Here is an 18,555-nt window from a genome sequence, read left to right as displayed (position 1 = left end):
TAATTATGAATTATATGTAATAATTATGCATAATTATGTTATATCCCTAGTTATAGTATCTTTTAAAACAGAATATAGTTAAATTCTCATACTACTACGAGAATTTCAAATTTATAACTGAAAGCAGACAGGATCAACCTGGTTCTACTTTTATATTGCTCATGGTTTTCTCTCAGTTTTAAGACATAAAATGGGAATATAATGTCTACACAACCAAGGAATATTAGTTAATACTTTTACATACTTTAGAGGGGAAGCAAAGAAAATAATATAATATTTAATATTTTTTAATTTCAAAAATACTATAATAAAAGAAGTCAGCTAAAATAATTATAGTTTAAATACTCTAGTAAATGTATCAATATTTTTATGAATAGTGTATTATAGTCTATATATTATGTCTTAATGTAATATTACATATTTTATTTTTGAAGGTAATTTCTCATTTTATTTGTATGTATGGTCACTCACCAGGGAATGGTGACACACATCAAAAAAAGTTGTCTGTTAAATATATTAATCAATAGGCCATTTCTATTTCTTTTGAACTAGATAAGATTTTTAATGTGATTATCATATGTTGCTAGCAATTGTCTTGGTTTTATTGAGTTGTTCACTGTGGTCATGGTGAAAGAATTTGAATTCATGCTTATCACAAATCTTAAAAGAGAAACCAGATTTTTATATCACATTAAGTAGATATTCATAAAGTGTTAATATAAGTCTCTTGCTTTATAAAGAGAAATGAACTTAAATAACTAACATGATTTTTAAATATACTGTGTAAAATAATTTAAATAGAAGAAAAACTAAAAAACATTAGCTAATGAATATTATGGAACTTTCTGAAGCTTTCTTAGTCTTGCAGGTAGAAGATAAAAATTAAAATTGCCTAGTTCTCTATAGGCCATTATTAGAGAACTGGGAACCTAAATCTACTCTTAAAAATGAATAGTCTTGCTAGATCGGTGCTTACTCATAGACTTTTAGAAAACTGGAGAAGAGAGGAAATGGGGTATGGAGGTTGGGGAGCAAGTTTTCCTGATCTCAGGCAGAACTGGACTTTCTCCCTCGTGCTGTGTCCTCACCGTATCCTCTCTCCATCATCTACCTCACTGAATAGAATAGTGATAAGGTTCACAGCAGGAACACAGGTACCTTGAGATCATCCTGTATTTCTCCTTTCCTCTAGTCTGCCATCAAGACATGACAATCCTGCCTCTTCATGTCTCTCCTGCCTGGACCTCTCAGCTCTCTGCTTTCCAGGTTCTAAGATGTCCAGAGGACGAAGCTCTGTGTCTGCCCCATTACACCATGTGACAGGAGCACAATCCAGCATGATCCCTGCCCTCGAGAGGCACTCAGTCAGCTGGACAATGCAGCTGTCTTCTGGCCTTTTTGGGATGTTCTCAGGAGGGCGGAGCCCTTCAGATCTGCAGGAAACCTGGAGCTCCCCAATGGTGAGCCTTTCCACGTCTCCATGCTAGGTGCCTGGGGAGAAGAGCCCCTTCCCAGAGCTCTTGGGTTCTGTACTACTTCATTCAGCTCTGAAAAAGTGAGGCAATTAGGACATTCAGGTCACAGGCAACTGGCTCACCAGATGAAGGAACTCTACCAGCACGGAATGTCAGTTCCCAGCCACTGTATACAGAACATGGATGCAACTACTTAGCAGAATCTTGGCATGTCTATGTAAATCTATTTAAAAGTAGATTCAACAGTTCAGTAAAAATTAATAGGGTCTCATTCTTTACTTTAGTGGCCATTGCATATGCATAGGGAATACTGTGAGATGACAAAGCCAAGAAATTAACTTTTATTGAAAATAAATGCTTCTTTTGTTGCAGGGAAGACATAGGGAAAGAGGAAGGTGTGGGTTTTAGGCCCAGAAATCAGGGGTGATGTTAAAGGGTTAATTGCTACTGAGTCCACTGGTATGGGGAAGTGTGGGCTCTCAGCCAGAAGGCATGGATTTCGATCATGGCTCCACCCATCTAGCTATAGGACTTCTCTGGGCCTTGGTTCCCTCATCTGTGCAATGAAAACACTAATGATACACGTACGAGTATGTTCCAATGACTGTTTCATGGGAATGAAATGTGTTATGACCTGTACAATGCTTAGTACATAGTTAATATTAATTAAATGTTAGCTATTATCATTTATTATTTTTATACAGATAAAGTGGTAAATAGGTATATTCATTGGGACAAAATAACAAGGAGGAACATTAGTTTTTAAGCTTTATAAGTCTGTAAAGTTAGGGTAGCCAAGTGGCTGTCAAAATTAAATGAGTTACCAAAAACCAAAAAAAAATCTAAGAGTAAAATTAAATTTAACCTTCTAAAGCAAGTTACTCAAGTTTAATGACCAGAGTTAGGAAACAGCTTTTTACTTAAAGACATGAACACTCTATGTTATGAAAATATAAAAAAAGAAAGAAATTTCTGTGTATCCAAAAACTTCAACTCATACTGGATATAAAGATAAATGTAAACGTTTCTATGCTTTTAGCAAACCTTTTGTTCTTCCCCTTTAACTGCATCTGTATAAGAGGATACATCTTCCAAAGAATTGTGTGAATGTGTTCAGCTGGGCCTGGCATGAAAACGTTGCGAAGTAGCTGCCTCAAAGGGCTCCTCTCCACTATCTGTGCTTGACACAGGCCTTTAAATCCAGTAGCACTTTTATCAAGTTTAAGATTGAAACACGCACTTCTTCTCTTCATGTCTTTCCCTCAACAGTAACAGAATCTACAGAACCTAAGCTTTATAATACAGCATAATCAATTCTCATCGATAGACAGAAAAAGATACACAGATGCATGCATACATACATAGGGAGTAATTTACCTATTACGTTTAACCACTTGCGATGATGTCATGGTGACGTTAAAGATAATGATGATAACAGCAATATCAATTACTACTTCCTGAATCTTTACTACAGATGACACCTATGTTAGGCATTTTATATATATTTTCATATGGAAATCTAGAACTGGTATTTTCATAACTGTATAATAGGTAAGATGACTAAGAAACAGAAAGGTTCGGCAATTTGCCCCAACCCCAACAGCTAATAAACAGTGTAGCAGGGATTCTAGTTCAGCAAGCTCTGTCTGACTTCAGCACTTACATTTTAATCAATATCTATGTTGAGACACATTCAGAATTACTGTGAGCTTTTTCACTGACTTGACTTAGTTAGCTATGGCAAAGGGCATTACAGCGACAATTTGTTCCCCAAACTATACTGAAACAGTCAACTGTTAATATTTATGACAGCACAGTTGTGCTACCTCATTAACAGTGTGAAGATTCTGTTATTTAATGTTAATTATGTCTTATATGCCATTGTAAAATAAAAGGTACAATTACAGGCAGTTTTCCTTTTTGCAACTTCTAAATTTAAACATTTTAATCAGTTTGTTATTTCACCATCTTTACACCATCCTCCTCTTTCTAGCTCAGGTCCTTCAGTCTCATAAAGATTATGATTCCACAGGGTTGCATAGATGGTAATGTCCTAATATCATCATGAAAAAGGAAAAAGTCTATTCAATATTAAATCTATGCAATTATAGCTATTCCAAGTTTCTTTACCTTTGGACTTGCAAGTTCTAGAATACCTCCCATCAGTGAATGCAGTAAACATTAATTAGATACCTACTCTATGCCACCTGGGTCAGCACAGAATAAGTCTCATTTCACACCTTCACATAAAACTGATTCCTTTGCCAAGTACCATAGAGGAACATATAACACTGACCTCTGTGCAAGAAGTTCACATTATAAGGATATTATGGGAAGCATAAAACATTCAATATCAGATCCTCTGAGCTATTAAAACTACTTAAATATGGCATCAGTTCTTAAGTTACCTAATTTAAAAGTAGCTGAACCTAAGAAAATGATTGAGTCCATTAAAAACTACATTAAGTTATAGCACTGTTATAACTCAGTACTGCTCTAGTTCAGGTTATGTCAGCGTTTCACGACAGTCGCCTTCCTTACGAATCCCTTAAGGATTCACTCTGAGTTGAAAACTGTCAAAAATCTCACGTGCTCGAATGTATTTGTTTTATAACTTGACTTGCTCCCCACTTATCCCCTATTTAAGTCAACTGTTCAAGAGCAGTGGCATAGCACAGTGCACTGCCTGGGCTCCAATGCCAGCTCTGCCCTTTATAATAGTAGCTGTGGAGCTGGGGCCATTTACTTAGGCTCACCAAGCCTCACTTTCCTCATGTAAACGAAGGTAATAATAACATCCACTTTACCTACTTATTTTCCCTCTGTGAAATGGGGGTGAGCAGGGTGGCTACCAGAATTGAGTTAATATTTCAGAGGTCTTCAGACAGTTTCAAGCACAAACTAAAGGTCTTAAATATATTGTTCAAAAAAGTTTAATATACTCTCAATTTTTAATATCAAACTAGTTGAGCATTTATAAGTACCATTCTCAAGATGAGGCTGACTTCACAAACCACATATGCTACAAAGGAGATTCTTTTCCTATTGTTCAAAGTTATTAGACAAATACACACACACACACACACACACACACACACATACACATGCACACACACAGAGGGTGCCAAAAAATGTATACGCATTTTAAGAAAGGAAAAAACTGTATTAAAATTACACTGATGGTAACCACTTTGAACACCTTTTGTAATTGCAGAGGTCAAATGTAGCGTGTATTTATCTTTTGTTATTGGTATATATCGAGTATTACAATTTTAATACAGATTTTTCCTTTCTTAAAATGTGTATACATTTTTTGGCACCGTGTGTGTGTGTGTGTGTGTGTGTGTGTGTATACAGGTATGCATATGTGTATATGTAGAATATATATGTATACACAAGTATATGCATATACATATAAAACATAACTACCTCCCATGCACAGTCTAGGTAAAGTGGTCTAAAGTCAAACCAACTCTTCAACTATTTCTTAATACTGACATAACTTTCTTTCATAAAACTTTTTAAGAAGATAGACGATAATCTACTGTACCAACTGTTAATTAAGACATGATAATGGAACTTGTATATGAGATTTAGAGGGGTTCATTTATTTTGCCTAAACATTATGTGGATCTTTAGATTTCTTTCGCTTCTACTTTTGACAAGTGTTAGCTGCTCTGAAATTCTTTTGACTTTTATCAGTGATTTTTCAATGTAGCTATTAATATCTTGCTTTAATTGTACTTCTGCTGTAACTGTTAGGATAACATCATGACTCAGAAGCAAACACTGATTCTAAAGTGAGCAACAATTAATTGGATTCCAGGGAAAAAAAGTTACACTTTACTGGTTTTAAAAAATTCATATTAAATTCAAAGAAAAATTAAAATGTATGATTTTTCTAACTAGTAACAATTTAGGTCATAATGAAAGTTTAACTAGTTATTTTGGGTTTGATGTCTTCCTTCCCCTTGAAAAAAAACAAAACAGGACTTGAATGAAGATGCATCTATGGTTTAAATAATTATTCCCTTAATTTGACTTATTCTCTCTTTTCAATCTATTATATTAACCTTTTCTTAAAACAAGCTATAATTCCATCATCAAACAATCACACCTCACATAATGGCAATAATCTCAGAATATAAAAATATTTAAGTAAACTGTGTTAAAAAATCCAAAAACTCATGCATATAAAGACCAATACAATATACAAGTATTCATATTAATTTCAATCGTACGAACCTAGCATCACTGCTCACACTCTATTCCCAGGGCTTTCAGCATCATTTTTCACAAGCATTCCCTACTCTGCCAGCTCCCTTTACTGGGAAGTTACCTTGAGAGTTATTTCATTCATGAATGAAAGTCCAAAATAAAAGACCAGCCTGCTAGACATGGCAAATGAGTCAAAGAAAATTTTTCTCAACTAAAATTACACATTTCTCTTTTTCTGGAAAATCCTAAATAACCATTTTTGTCAATTTGCCCTTTCATACATAATTGCATTTTTAAGAGATGACACTGTTTTTTGAGGTTATAAGGAGATGAGGAAAGAAAGGAGCAAACTATTTGTTGTGTTCTATGAATTGAGTTTGCTTTTTCAATGCAACAGGAACATTTGTGTTTACTCATAAATGAATACCAATGACACAGGCAGATTTGGCACTGCTCCATAGAAATTGTACACAGAAAGCTGGAGCAGGGTACAGATAGTTATATTTCTCCAAAGTATTCAGAAAAAGAGCAAGGGGATTCAAGTCAACATAAATTCTGTGAAGTTGAGTCATATCTAAATGAGGCGGTGGGTTAAGAATATTGGTAGGATTTATGGTGAAAGCAAAGTTGGCTGGCTAACATCTTGTATGATTTCTGAGTCAACAACTCTTTGTCGACCACCTACTTAGCTTAGTTGCTACTTCCCTAAGTAAGCCACTGCTCTGCAGTCCTTTCTATACAGTGTAGGAGTAAGCATCCTGCTGTTACTCAAAACCCTTTGTTGCTGAAAATAACACCCAGCTCAGCTTTGCATATTGTGTGTGTGCTCATGTGCTCAATAAATACTTTTTGAATGAGTGAAAATTCAGTGAGTAAGAAGGTTGGTTATTCATTGAAAAACATCTGTGTATGCTTGCAAAATGGTAAGGACAATGATGCCAGCATAATCAACACACTGCGAGCAGCACCTTCTCACAAAGAGTTCAGAGGAAGCGACTTCCAATACTAAAATCTAAACATGAGGTCTGGCTTAAGCTAGAAATCATGATCCATCTGAGCACTGAGGTAAAACTCGATGGAATACCATGCTTGTAATTTCCCATATAATGTGCTTTAGGCATCTATTTGAAAATGTGATTTTACATTATTAATGGTGTTTCTACATATTTTAGTAATTGAGAAAAGAATATTTTTAAAACAGCCCAGAGTAATTTGGAAAGGGATAGAGCCGTTTTGATTTCACTCTTTAAATTTTCTGTATTGGAGGCAGTTAAATTTAAGTAACTTTCCTTCCTATCAATATGTTTCTTGTAGTATCTTGGTGTGTCTCCATGAATTCATTGGTGAGTGACTTTATAGTCCCGAAGTAAAGAAGCTCACCCCCACTGCTCATTCAGTCACTTGAAGCAAGGACCATCTGTAGACCGCCAATACAGGGAGGAAGGTAAGTAGTACTGTTTTCATTTCTCCTTTTAAGAACTTCACTAGGAGAAACCACTAAGGTAACTTAAAAGAAATCTGCTACATACAACATAATTGATATCGATAAAAACATTTTAAAAAATAGTTTTGATATCCAAATTTGTAATCCCTTTAATTATTATCTTCTCTTCAACTTTTCCTTGGACTAGAGGCTGAATGTATTTGAAATAAATTGCAATATGGAAACATTGTCTAAAGCCCTGAAATATGTCAAAACGACTGAGCAAAAGCTTTCAGAAGCACCAGCTTTATATCACTTGTAGCAAATCAGTTTAGAAAGGAGCACCGTTATGGAAAAAGGACGCCCACCCACTCTCACTCCCACCCCAACCCGACCCTGCATGCTATTTATCAGACTAAGTTTACATAAATCAGAGAAGAGTTACAGTGCAATTAAATGTATCCACGAAGTAATATAATATAAAGCACTTTGCAAATATTAAACCTACCCTTAAGGGATCAATGTTTTCCATGAATAACCTGGCATTGGGGAGAGGGAGGGAAGAAGGGAGGGAGGGAAGGAGGGAGGGAGGCCGACCTACGGGGCAAGGACTGGGGAGACCAGGGACCTGCACAGCAGCTCTCCTGGGTGGGTGGCCTGAAGCATTCAAAGGAGGGAAGCCGGGACGCGGCGCTCACCTAGGTGGAGTGATTGGAGATGTGGAGGTTTGCTGCCGTGCACCTGGAACCACCAGGTAAAGACATCCACAGGAGGCTGGGCGCGCCTTCCTCGCTTCCCTAACCCAAGTCTGTCGCCCAAGTCCCAGAAGCAGGAGTCTCTGCGCTCCAGTCAGAAGCCACAGCGACCGCGCACAACTCTTAGTAATAATATATGACCACCCCTTCGATGGCACCCATTTCGTGTGTGTGTGTGTGTGTGTGTGTGTGTGTGTGTGTGCGTGTGTGTTTTGGAGGGGGTGGGATGGGTTTCCTGAACTGGTTCCAGGGGGCGGGGACTGGGGCTGCGAGGGGTGGGTGCTGTTTGGGAAAGAGAAAGAACCCCATCGGCAAGTTCACTGAGCCTTTACCTGCCCTCTGCCTGCCCTCTGCTCCGGCCTTCCAGTCCCCCACTCCCCCAAAGCCGTTTCGCGCTGCAAGCGACAACCCCACAGCCACCCGGGAAGTGGCCCAGTGCGAGCCCCCAAACTCTGCGGAGCGCAGTTAAACGCGTGTTGCCTCTTCTCCCTCAAAGAGAGCCCAGAGCTCTGAGCCCAGCTCTGGGTGAGACACAGACTGCCGGACTGACTGGCTGACACCAATGATTCCAAATTTACCCGGGAATCGCCCCTCCATTTCATCTTGCACTAGTTTAACCCCGACCCCCACCCCCACCCCCGGAGAACGTTGGAAAAGTCCTTAAGCAGTGCCTAGGAGAACCGCGTCTCACAAAGTGCTCTGGCTGGTATCACACGGGTGTTTACCCTCCACGATTTTCCCTCTTATATTTTCCCCCAAATCTACGAGGTTTCAGCCCGCTGTGCTCCAGCCCCTCCCCGGCGCGAAACAGGCAGCGCGCGCTTGCTCACCATCGTCCGTGGCAGCGGCGGTGCGGGCCCAGGGCGCGGGGACCAGAGGCGGGTCGCGCCAGGCCACCGGGCAACTCCTGCAGTCCCGGCGCAGTTTGTCCAGTAGTTTCGGATGCCCCGGCTTCCGCGAGGCGGAGAGCCAGGCGGCGTGAATGGGAGCGAGCGAACCGGGCTGTGCGTGCGCGCGAGTGAGTAAGGGGCGGGCGGGCCCCACGCGCAGTCGGTGGCGGCAGCGGCGGCTGTGAGGTCCCGGACCCGGAGCCCGGAGGAGGAGGAAGCGGGCGAGAAGTACGTAGTGGAGTTTAGGGCGCGTTTCCTTCACTTCCCGGGGAGACTCCAGCCAGGTGCGGCAAAGCGCGCTCCCGCGGCGCGAACACGACACGGGCGGCCGCCAGAGCCCGAGTCCGCGCAGTGCCGGGGCCCGCAGCCGCTCTGCGGGAGGAGGGGCGCATCCTCCTCGCCCCGGGCGGGCACCAGCGCGACCCGGCTCTGAGCGCTGGGGGCAGCGCCTCCGGGGTCCGCGGGGACAGCTCCTTGGGCAGCCTCCTCCCTCCCGATCCGCCCAAAAGAGCAACAGTCAGTGTGGTTGGGCTCTTCCCTTCCTGGGTGTTGGAGCCGCCGGTGCCAAGCTGTGCGGGTTCTCAGCTCCCCGCGGCGGGTGCTGTCACGGCCGCCGCCCGGCCCCTGGCGCGCCCCAGCCGGCAGCTGCCTCCCGGAGACGTGCCCAGCTGTGTGCGCGTGTGTGTGTGTCTAAGCGAATCTCTTCCCCTCCATCACTCGGGTGCGCGGGAGGGACCAGGTCCCCAGCGACCAGCTGCAGAGTGGCTGCCAGTCCACACCCTCCCGACTCTCTCCCCACCCACCCCGCCCCTGCTCCTCCTCGCCCTCTCCCTCCTCTCTCTGCTCCTCCTCCAGCTGCCGCTCCCCAGCTCCCAAAGGCGGTGGGAAAACCGCAGCTAAAAGGGCGGAGAAGGGTGGGGAAGGAAGCGCAGGTGTCTTCAGCTCAGAGAAGGGCGCACACACAGGAGTGGCTTGCTGCAGGGGGAGGGCAGGGTCTTAGGCGGGGAAAGGGGTGGAGAGGATTTATCCCGAGGCGGAGGTCCTGCGGCTGAGCACCGCGCGTCCCACCCTGGCACAGGAGCCGCGGGGCCAACTGCCGGGTAGGGAGGCGGGATGGGCGCGCAGGGCTCTCAGGCCGATTGTGGTCCTTGTTTGGAGAACCGGTGGAAGTGACCAGAGCGGCAGAACCCGGGGACACGCAAGTCGGAGGGACTCAATCTCTAAGGCGCTGAGACCGGTCTCTGGTGGTTAGAGGGGCCTAGGCCTGGAGCTTGGGGCACACAGGTGTCCAGGGAGCTCCTGTGCCTCCAGCATGCCTAGCGGGAGAGCTACGTCTGAAGGGTTGGGCGGTGGCGACGGCTGCTCTCAGACTGCTGTGTGCCTGCGGAGTCACAGGGGGCGATCACTGCCTAGCGAAGATCAGGGATCAGCCTTTTTCCAGGTCCAAATCCCAAACTCACCTTCTCAAGTCAGTCTATGTTCCTCTTACCCTTTGCTCCCAGCAAAATCAGTGGGCCAGAGGACTACGGTTTACTATTTGCTGTGCTTTTTGCAGAAAGGATCCCACCTGACCTGAGATTGATGCGTTGGTGCTCCTCTTCCAACTCTAGCCCCCTCTTTTATGTCTTATCCCCACCCAACCAAAGATTCCTGGAAATTTACTCTCTTTCTCCGTGGTAAAGTTTTTCCCTGTGGAGTTTCATAAAAATTAAACGTTTTTTGGGGGGGAGGAGGGACGGAAAGTGTTGAGGTATTAGGTCTCTCGCTATTAATAATTTCATAGCACAAATGCAATACACAGAAAAGTCCTGTAGGCAGGGAATCACAGCGTTATTGCTTATGACTGCTTGTCTGTTTTCAAATAACAGTCATAGAATGCAAACCTGAGTCAACCTGGGATTGGTGGGGAGCATTGTTTCATTTAATTAGAGGTCTGTTATAATGATCCTTGGGAACAATACTAGAAAGAATTGTGGTGCTTTCTCCAGTATTCATTCCTTTTTATTATGGTAATTTTACTCCATTAATTTAGGCAATCTGAAAAATGAAAGGTAGGATGCAATTGGCAAGGAGCAATATTTCTAGATTCTTATTCAACAGCCAGCCCACCCCTTTCTTTCCCCAGGGCCACTCTCACCAGCTTATCCAAAGGTCATGACTCAGATTCCAAACTGCACTTTTTAAAATTTCAGGATATAGCTTGAAGGACAAAGCTGTTGAGTTCTAGAAAGAGATAACATAAATGTAAGTAAACTTATTTTTACCAGCTACTTAGACAAAATCATAAGCTCAGCAGCAACGACAAAATGTATATTGTTTAATATATTGAGCAGGAGGAAAGATGGCTGTTTGCCAGATATGTGATCCATTAACCTCTTTAGCTCATTGTTGGCAACAATGGCATACAATCACATTCTTATGTTTGAAAGAAAAGGGATTGTTTTTTTTCCATCTCAGAATTACAATGCCACATTATAGTCTAAAAGAAACCTCAAACAATAAAAGTAATATGAAAGGAAGAAACACGATTTGCTTTTTTTTTTCTTCTGAACAAATGTTGCTGTTTTGTTTTTCTTGAGGGGGGGGGATGCTGATAAGCAATAAAGTCCACAAATACATGACAATAGATTTTGAAGAATACATCACTCCATCTATCAGTCCTTTTAATTAGTAAACTTTATTTAAGATGTTTATGTATATTATCTTGGTATTGGTATTCATTCTCTCTTTTGTGCCTGGAAGATTACTGAAGAGGGCCTGGGCTGAGATGAATCCGGTTTCTCCTAAGTCTGTCTTGCTTTAGGTTTCTGTCTAGCAGGAGAGAAACATTGAGCAGCCAGTGCTTTCTCAGCAATCCTAACTTCTCCTCAGAGGATCCTTAGCTCTGTAGCTGATGGGCTGTGAGATTGTCACCGTGATTTTGCCTGGCTTGTGCAAGATCACACCTGGGGCTAAGAGCAGGTACAGACCAAGAAACTGAAGCAAAGCTCTGGCAAAGGTTTTTTCTTTGCCTGTAGATGGATGATTAGATCAGGGTATATGAACTTTTTGGGGGTGCTATACTTCAACTCCCACAAAAGATCTGGCCTCCTGCTAGGTGAAGTGCAAAAGTGAGTGAATCAAGTCTAACACAGCTTTAGTAGAAATATTTTAGTTTTGTGCTAAATTAAACAAATAAGACTAAACACTGGACAAAGTAGCACATCCAAAAAAATCTTTTTAAAATGCAATTTTGAACAGCCACAGATTCATTGGTTTGGTTTAGTCACCAAAGCCAAATAAAGTACACAGTGATGAAAACATTTGGTTAATTAGAGTGTTCATTTGGTAAAGAATTTTTGTTCCCCGAGCATCATCACACTCTCATGTCTCATAAAGATGTGTAAACGTTAAATATTGTTCAGCCTACATTTTCAAATGGAGGCTGTCCTCTCAGTTAAGTTTGGAAGTCTTTGTCGTTATTAGGGTTTAATGGGGATAGCTGACTTATTTTCCAAAATATTTTTGTTTTCCTTTTAACCAGCCAACCACTGCCATCTGAATTCAGTTGGGTTAGCAAATATTCATTGAAAAGACCTATCTATGTGCAAACTACTGGAAACCAAAGGGTAAATCAAAGATGCTTCTGCCCTCAAGGGGCAAGCTAAGTGATCACTAAGGTTATCAGTTATAGATATGGTTGATATTGGGTCCTTCTCTTAGAATGAAATGAGCCCCGGCACCCACATCATGCTCCATCAGTGTAATTGAGTATCTCCTATGTGAAAGAGGCTTGAAAGTATAAGTACACACCTGATGGTAGGGGAAATATTTTCTTTTTTTAATTTTTAATTAAAATATAGCTAACATATAATATTATATTAGTTTCAGGTATTTGCCATAGTTGTTCAACATTTATATACCTAAATAAGTGATCACCATGATAAGTTCAGCAACCATCTGGCACCGTAGCACGCTGTCACAATATTATTGACTATATTCTCTGTGCCGTACATTACATCAAGTATACAACATAGTGGTTAGACATTTATACAATTTAAGAAGTGATCTCCCTAGCTCATCTAGTACTCACCTGTTACCATACATAGTTATTACCATATTATTGATTATACTCCCCATACTAAAGAAGTGATCACCATGATAAGTCCAGCAAACATCTGTCACCATACTATGTTATCACAATATTATTGACTATTTCCTGGGCTATATATTATATCCCTAAGACTTATTTGTTTTATACCTAGAAATTTGAACTTCTTATTTCCTTTTATCTTCCCCCCATTTTTAATTTTTCAATTACAGCTGACATTCAAAATTATGTATATTAATTTCAGGTGTACAGCATAGTGGATAGACAGTTATATAATTTACAAAGTGATCGCCCTGACTAGTACCTACCTGGCACTATACATAATTATTACCATATTCTTTATTTACATCCCCATGACTGTTTTATAACGACTGTTTGTATCTCTTAATCCCTTCATCTTTTTCACCCTGCCCCCAATTGTCCTCCCATCTAGCAACCTTCAAAATGTTCTCTGTATCTATGAGTCTGTTTCTGTTCCTTTTGTTTATTTTGTTCTTTAGATTCCACTTATAAATAAAATCATATGATATTTGTCTTTTGCTGTCTGACTTACTACACCCAGCACAATACCCTCTAGGTCATCCATCTTGTTGCACATGACAAGATTTCATTCTTTTTTAGGGCTGAGTAACATTCCATTGTATATATGTATTACCTCTTCTTTATCGATTTATCCATTCAGGGACACCCAGGTTGCCTTCATATCTTGGCTATTGTAAATGATGCTGCAATGAACATATGGATAAGCATGTACCTTCAAAGCAGCATTTTGGGTTTCTTTGGGTAAATACCCAGAAGTGGGATTACTAGGTCCTTTTTACTGTTAAAGATTTTATTGGGGAATTCGGGGAGGGGCAGGGGAACAGACAAGTTGCTGTCCGTTTTGTTCTTCAGTCTAGTTGTGGAGGACGTCGCTTCACTGGCCCATGTTGGTATCACCATTGCGCTCTTCCCGGGTGAGGCAGTTGCTCGCTGGACATTAGACAGCTGCTCACGACAGCTATCGAAGTGCACGCCTGCTGCCAGCCAGCCCCACTGCAGCCTATGCCATCAATGGCGACTCATGGCAGCCCAGCTCCAGGTCGAGCTGTTGTTCACCATTTAGCTGTAGAGGGCACAGCATCACTGGTCCTCATGTGGGATCCGAACCGGTGCCCTGCTGCTCAGAGCTGGTGTCTCAAGCCAACTCCTAACCAACGTGCCATTCTGCCGGCCCCACTAGGTCCTCTTTTGTCTCTTGTTATAGCCTTTGTGTTAAAGTCTATTTTGTCTTGTATAAGTATTGCTACTCCCGCTTTTTTGTTTGTTTCCATTTTCATTAAATAACTTTTTTTATCCCTTTATTTTCAGTCTGTGTGTGTCTAAAGTGAGTCTCTTGTAGGCAGCATATATATGGATCTTGTTTTCTTATCCAATCAGCCCCCCTATCTTTTGATTGTAGCATTTAATCCATTTACATCGAAAGTAAGTATTGATAGCTGTGAAATTATTGCCATTTTATTATTCATGTTTTCTACTTTTTTTTTTTTTCATCTTAAAGAAGTCCCTCTAAGATTCCTTGTAGTACTGGTTTGATGTTGATGAACTCATTTAGCTTTTTCTTGTCTGGGAAGCTCTTTATCTGTCCTTCAGTCCTAAATATCCAGCTTTTCTGGATAGAGTAATTTTGGTTGTAGATACTTACTTTTCATCATGTTCAATATTTCCTGCCATTTCCTTGTGGCCTGCAAAATTTCTGTTGAGAAACCAGCTGACAGTCTTATGGGAGTTCCCTTATAGGTAACTAACTACTTTTCTCTTGCTGCTTTTAAGATTCTTTCTTTGTATTTAATGTTTGGCATTTTAATTATGATGTGTTTTGGTGTTGGCCACTTTGAATGCATTTTATTTGGGACTTTCTGCACATCCTCGGCTTGAATATCCATCTTTTTCACCAGGTTAGGGATGTTTCCCATCATTATTTCTTCAAATAGATTTTCAATTCCTTGCTCTCTCTCTCTATGATGTGCATGTTGATATGCTTAATATTGTCCCAGAGGTCTCTTAAGCTGTCCTCATTTTTTTTTTAATCTTTTTTTCTTTTTGTCACTCTGTTTGGGTGTTTTCTGCTACCTTATCTTCTAAATCACTGATGTGACACTTCATCTAATCTGTTGATTCCCTCTAATGTAGTCTTCATTTCAGTTATTGTATTCTTCATTTTTTACTTTTTTTTATGCTTCTATCTCCGTTTTTATGTATCCTATCTTTTTATTGAAGTTCTCCCTGAGATCATTGAGCATCCTTATAACCAGTGTTTTGAACTCTGTAGCTGGTAAGTTGCTTGTCCCCATTTTGTTTAGTTCTTTTTCTGGAGCTTTGTGCTTTTCTGTTATTTGGGACATGTTTCTTTGTCTCCACATTTTGACTGCCTCCCTGTGTTTGTTCTATATATTAGGTAGGGCTGCTATGTCTCCATTCTTAGTGGAGTTACCTTGTGTAGTAGGTGTCCTGTGAGGCCTAGGGGTTGAGTCTCCCAGGGCCAGTAAAGCCTGGTGCTCCAGGAGTGTCCTTGGTGTGGATTGTGTGTGTCCTCCTATTATGATGAGCCTTGGTTGCTGTTTTGACATCAGTGGGAGGGACTGACCCTTTGGTTCATTGGTTGTGAGGACTGGCCATTACTACAGTGATGGAGCTGTTGTGGACAGGATGACCCTATGGAGCAGAATTCACTTTATTAGGGCTGTGGTGTGTGTCTAGTCTGCTCTTTGGGTGTGTTGTCCTTGGAGGCAGCCAGGTGATGTTCCAGCTGGGCTCAAAGCTGGCCACTGGGAATGCCAGCCCTGGGGCCACCTGGGAGGAAACCCACTGCCGTCCAAGTTCAGCTTGTGCCCTGGCCGGGGCCATCTGACATGCACCACAGTGCAATCCACAACTGGCTGCCATCCGCACTGTGCTTGGAGGTGCCTTGAGAACCCAAGCAGTGAACCAAAGTTGGCTGTTGCTCGTGCGGGGCTTAGGGCTGCTCAGCCAGAGGAATGGGACACGCTGGAGCCAGATGTTGTGTTTTTGGGTTTTGTGAACCTTTGAGAGACTTAGGAAAGTAGGTAGAATGAGCCAAGGCAGGGGTGTTGTATGAAAAAAACACCTGGAGTGGCTTGGGTGTTACCAAAAGTTGGGTGGAGCAAGGTCTAAGGGAATCACTAGGGTGGCAAAGATAAAAGGTAATAACGACTTTGATGAAGACTCAGATGTGGCATCTGCATGTGTCTGCATGCAGGGAGGGGGAAGGCTCGACAAAGAAACAATGGCTTCCACCAGCTCCTCAGACAGGGAGAAAGCTGCTCCTCCAGCCCTCATCCTGCAGCCCTACAACTCATTTCCTCTCCGTATGTCCCTGGGGCCTTTCAAGCTACTGCCCCAGTGCTGGGGGTCAGAGTGAGTGAGTCCCTCAGTGAGTAAGTCCATGCATTGGCCCTCCAAGAGGAGTGCCTAGGAGTGCAGCTGCCCTCTGTCCCACTCAGCTACAATCTCCGCTGGTTTTCACAACCATGAATTTTGGGGATTTTTCTCTTTAGCACTGGAACCCTGGGCTGGGAAGTCTGATGTTGTACTGGGACCCCTCACTCCTCTGGGATGGTGGGGGGAACCTCCAGAGCTGAGATATGTCTCCTGATGTTTAATGCTCACACGCAGGTGTGGGACCAGCTGCCCCATGTCTCTGCCCTCCCTACCAGTCTCAAGATGGCTTTTTCTGTATGTCCTTAGTTGTAGGACTTTAGTTAAGCAAGACTTCATGCGATTCTCAGTGATGGTTGTTCTGTAGTTTAGTTGTAATTTTGATGTGGTCATGAAAAAAAGTAAGCACAATGTTTACCTACTCCCTCATCTTGACTGGAAAACAGAAGGGAAGCATTTCTTATAGATGAGATGGTCAACAGATTGGGTGTCACAAATTATTAGGATGGTAAAGAGGATTTAACCTCTCTCTAGGTCTAGCCTAATGCTGGCTAATAGAAGATTAATGTAAAGCACAAATGTAAGCCACATATGCAATTTTAAATATGCTATAGTTCATCAAAAAAGTAAAAAGAAACTGGTGAAATTAATTTTAAAAATGTATTTTATTTAATTCAGTATATCCAAAATATTATAACTTTGACATATGATAAATAAAAAAAGTGTTAATGAAATATTTCCTTTATTTTTATTTATTTATTGTTTTATAATTTGATGCGAAGAATGAGTCTCATGCCCTATTCCCTGGAACTTCTGAATATGTTACATTGCACAGCAAAAGGGACTTTGCAGATGTAATTATGTTTACAGACCTTAAAATAGAAAGATTACCTTGCATTGTCTGAGTGGGCCCAATCTAATCACATGGGTTCTTGAAAGCAGAGCATTTATTCAGCCTACAAGTAGAAGAAATGTGACAGAAAAGTCAGAGAATTCATAGCACAAGAAAGATTCAACATTCTGTGTGGTTGGTTTAAAGATGGAAGGTCCAAGATGACAAGGACTGCAGGTGGCTTTCAGGAACTGTGAGGAGCTCCTGTCTGACACCAGGAGGGAAACAAGACCTGCCATACAACCACAGGAACTGGATTTGGCCAACAACCCGAATGCTCTTGGAAGCAGATTCATCTCCAGGGTCTCCAGAGAAGAATGCAGTCCTACTGCACCTGCATTTTGGCCTTACTAGACTCTACGCAAAGGCCTCAGCTGAACCACACTGTCTGTACTAAGACTTTTGGACTACAGAATACTGAGATTATAAACAGGTGTTTTAAACCGCCAAATTTATAGTAATTCTTTACAGCAGCAATGGAAAACTCATACGTGTACTGAGTCTTAAAACCAGTGTGTATTTTATGCTTACAGCCCATCTTGATTTGGACTGGCCACTTTTAAAGTTTTCAATAGCCACATGTGGCAAATGGCTACTATATTGGACAGCGTAAGTCTACAGTCTAGACCAAGAGGACTCAAGATGTTCAGAAAGTGGTAGGTTTGCAAGCTAAATATTGGGTTGTCAGAAAAGTCATGATGCATTTTTGCAATGAAAAACGGAAAAAAATATGTCATGACTTCCAACAACCCAATATAATGTCACCATGTGGAAAGAGAGAGGATGATCAAGGAAGGGAGTAACTTGGCAAGAGTTCTCCAGATTCCCCATCCTCGCCCCATGTGAACGGGGTGGTCTTGCTCATATATTGGAATGTCAGAAAAGTCATGACACATTTTTACAATGAAAAACATAGAGAAATACGTCATGACTTTTCTGACAACCCAATAGAAAACAATCTAAATCTCTCAAGTCAGATTGCCAAAGTTTATTGGACTCTGATAAATTTGTCTTTATTACATTGAGACTATTATTGATGTCTCTTTTGAAGATTTCATCTTTGTTTCAATTAAGTTTTAGAACAATCAAGAGAAGAGTTGTTGCTTCCACTTGAATTTATGCTTAAGATTGAACATCAGTCATTTAGTTCTAATGTTATGGGTAGGGGACAGTAGGCAAGGGTACCATGAAAGGTCTCCAGGAGAAGAATTATGTGGATTGATTTAGCATTCCTAGGAAGGCTGTTCCTCCCTACCAGATGTTAAAAAACACGATTCAACTGAGTAAACTTTAAAATTCAATTGGCTGTATTAAGTCATTCATGAATTAGACAGCATCCTGTCTATCAACTACAAGGATGCTCCCAGGGGTTGT

At 41.5% G+C, this 18,555-nt stretch overlaps 1 protein-coding gene across 2 annotated transcripts in view; it reads right to left on the bottom strand.

Annotated features, from left to right (window-relative positions):
* The window catches only part of HS3ST5 (heparan sulfate-glucosamine 3-sulfotransferase 5), a 284,761-nt gene extending 275,251 nt beyond the window's left edge, over positions 1 to 9,510 (bottom strand). For both annotated transcript variants that reach the window (XM_019646327.1, XM_019646329.1), the window contains exon 1: positions 8,702 to 9,510. The gene's annotated coding sequence lies outside the window, so the exon portion shown is untranslated. The remainder of the gene's footprint in view (positions 1 to 8,701) is intronic.
* Between the last annotated feature and the right edge of the window lie 9,045 nt (positions 9,511 to 18,555).

The sequence above is a fragment of the Hipposideros armiger genome, unplaced genomic scaffold (genome assembly GCF_001890085.2).
Source record: "Hipposideros armiger isolate ML-2016 unplaced genomic scaffold, ASM189008v1 scaffold_101, whole genome shotgun sequence".
NCBI lineage: Eukaryota > Metazoa > Chordata > Mammalia > Chiroptera > Hipposideridae > Hipposideros > Hipposideros armiger.
The sequence above is the reverse complement of the archived record's forward strand: the minus strand, read 5'-3'. Positions and strand labels throughout refer to the sequence as shown.